This window comes from Artibeus jamaicensis, unplaced genomic scaffold (assembly GCF_021234435.1).
Source record: "Artibeus jamaicensis isolate MK-2021 breed Jamaican fruit bat unplaced genomic scaffold, CSHL_Jam_final contig_447, whole genome shotgun sequence".
NCBI lineage: Eukaryota > Metazoa > Chordata > Mammalia > Chiroptera > Phyllostomidae > Artibeus > Artibeus jamaicensis.
In genome coordinates, this window is record NW_026521834.1 from 2,680,472 (window position 1) to 2,682,851 (window position 2,380).

General features: G+C 44.9%; 1 pseudogene; it reads right to left on the minus strand.

The window, feature by feature from the left end:
* Positions 1 to 836: 836 nt before the first annotated feature.
* LOC119039728 (max-like protein X) lies at positions 837 to 1,621 on the minus strand (annotated as a pseudogene).
* Positions 1,622 to 2,380: the final 759 nt, after the last annotated feature.

Here is a 2,380-nt window from a genome sequence, read left to right on the forward strand (position 1 = left end):
ACCCACCCCCAAGCCCTCAGAGAAATGCAGGTGGCCCTGAGAGATGGTGGAGACCCAGGTGTACCTGACAAAAGCTGGGAGTGGTTTTGAGGCCCAACTAATTTTCTAAAATTGTATTTCTAGTTAAAATGTATTGTTAGTATTTAGAAAAATAAAAACTTTAACATATGGTGCTACATCACATTGGATTTTTCTGTGCAGTGCCACTGCCTATGGGGACAAGAGGGCAGGAGTAGGTGGGGAGGTTGCTTCTCTACTGCCCAGAGCAGAGAAGGAAGGTGAGAGAGAGTAGAAGGCAGGAGCCAGGAACCTTGCAGCCCTGCACTGAATTGACCAGAAAGCCATGGCTTTACCTTGGGCTGACCAGGCAACTCTGGCTTAGGGATGAAATGTGGCCTTTCACCCTTTGCAGCCATGGAAGTAGTTCCTCTTAATCCTTTTCCTCCTGTCTCATCTACTGCCAGAATGGCCAAACTTGGGCCATTTGTTGTCCAAGAGACCAAAACAGGCCTACAGTAGTTTCTAAATATGAGTAGATCATGTACCAAAATTTGAAACTTGAGGCTTAGGAGAAAGGGGTTTTCCAGAGCAGACCCCAGTTCTGGGGACTTCTATGGGGAAGGGTGGGAGAAGACTCGGCAGGTTTGAGCTCTATGGTTAGTATAATAAATTATTCAGAAGCTTTCACAAAACAAACACCCCAGCCCCACTGAGAATGAGGATTGCTAGGGAACCAAACACTGAGGGGAAACCGGCTGACTGGCCTAAGGTGTTTTAGTCCAACCTCATAAGCCACAAATAGGAGACTCAAGGCCTCTTGTTGGCTATTCTGAAGGTTAGTAAAGCTGCTTCTTCAGTTGGTGTAGGACACCAATCATGATTTCCTGTAGGGTCTGAGGCTTACAGTGCTCCTCAGTCCAGCTGAAGACACAGGTTGATAGCTCCTGAAAGCTGGCCATGGAGGTGGAGGCATTGAAAGATTGAAACAGGGAGTCTTTGATGCCTTGAAACATGTTGAACTTGACCTGGTCAGAGACCTGGTCCTCCCACTCATGGGGGTTATCCTGGTGTGCCTTCACAATGTGCTAATAGGTCACTTTCATAATCTTTAGGGCCATGACGTTCTTGCATAGAGTGGACACCTCCTCCTGCTTTTTCTTCTCCTTGTGTAAAAACTGGATGTAGTCAATAGTCTTCTGCATAATGATGACTTTGCTGAGCTTTTGGGAGCCAGTGGAGAAGTCCTGCTGCTGGCAGTGGGGATGATGGTCTGAAAGTCATCATAGCCTCTCTTGGTGGCATGCCTCCTCTTCTGTTCAGCCTGAGTGTGTGCTCACCGCTGCCAGTCCTTGTAAGATTCCTTGTAGGACTTGTGGTGGTATCACTGTCCTTGTCATCTTTGTTGGGGATGGAAGAGGCACTGGTGGAACTGATGCTATTAGCTCTGGACACTACACTCCCCTTGTGGGTGCTTTCTACAAAAAGCCCAGGGTCCAGGCTGTTGTTGCTGTAGGGATATTCCACATTGGAATGCATAGGGGGTGAGCTATCTTCTCTGCAGCCCCTGGGCCCAAGAGAGCAAAGGTAGTGGTGCTTTGGGGACCAAAGAGACTTCCCTCATCTTCCCAGGCTCCTACATGCACCAGTTTAAGGTTGTTTTTTTTTTTTTAAAGATTTTATTTATTTATTTTGAGAGAGAGGGAAAGGAGAAAGAGAGGGAGAGAAGCCTGGGGTTGCCTCTCATGGGTCCCCACTTAGGGACCTGACCTGCCACCCAGACATGCGCCCTGACTGGGAATCAAACTAGTGACTCTTTGGTTTGCAGGTTGGCACTCATATACTGAGCCACACCAGTCAGGGCTGGTTGTGAAGTTTAAATAAAATAATCTATATAAAACATTTAACACAGAACTTTGCTGAAGTTCAGTAAGTTTTAGGTATTTTTACTACTTTTGCTAATAGTGAACCCACTGCAAGGACTCATTTGTAGTATTTTAAAATGTGTAGTTGATTTTGTATTGCCTTGCTAGGTAATGTCCTATTGAAGTGTGTCTATTCCCTTCCTAGTCCTTGTGATAGACAGGGTATCCACACAAAATGGTCTCCAAATATAGTCGAATTGTTTTTCAGAGTGGTTTGGTATCTCACAGAGTATAGAGCACTGTTTTAACAGTGAATTTGTTCATTTTTATCAGATTCATTGTCACTTGGATAAATGAGAGATTAGTAGTGTAGGAAGTGTGGGACAGGCAGTGGTCTTCACTTTATAGAAGAAATGGGGTATGAAGGTATAAACAAGTTTGAGTAGTTCCTGTTTAAAAGTTCCATATTTGTATTGGTTGCCAGATATTTAATGGCATATTGCAGAATACACAGCAAT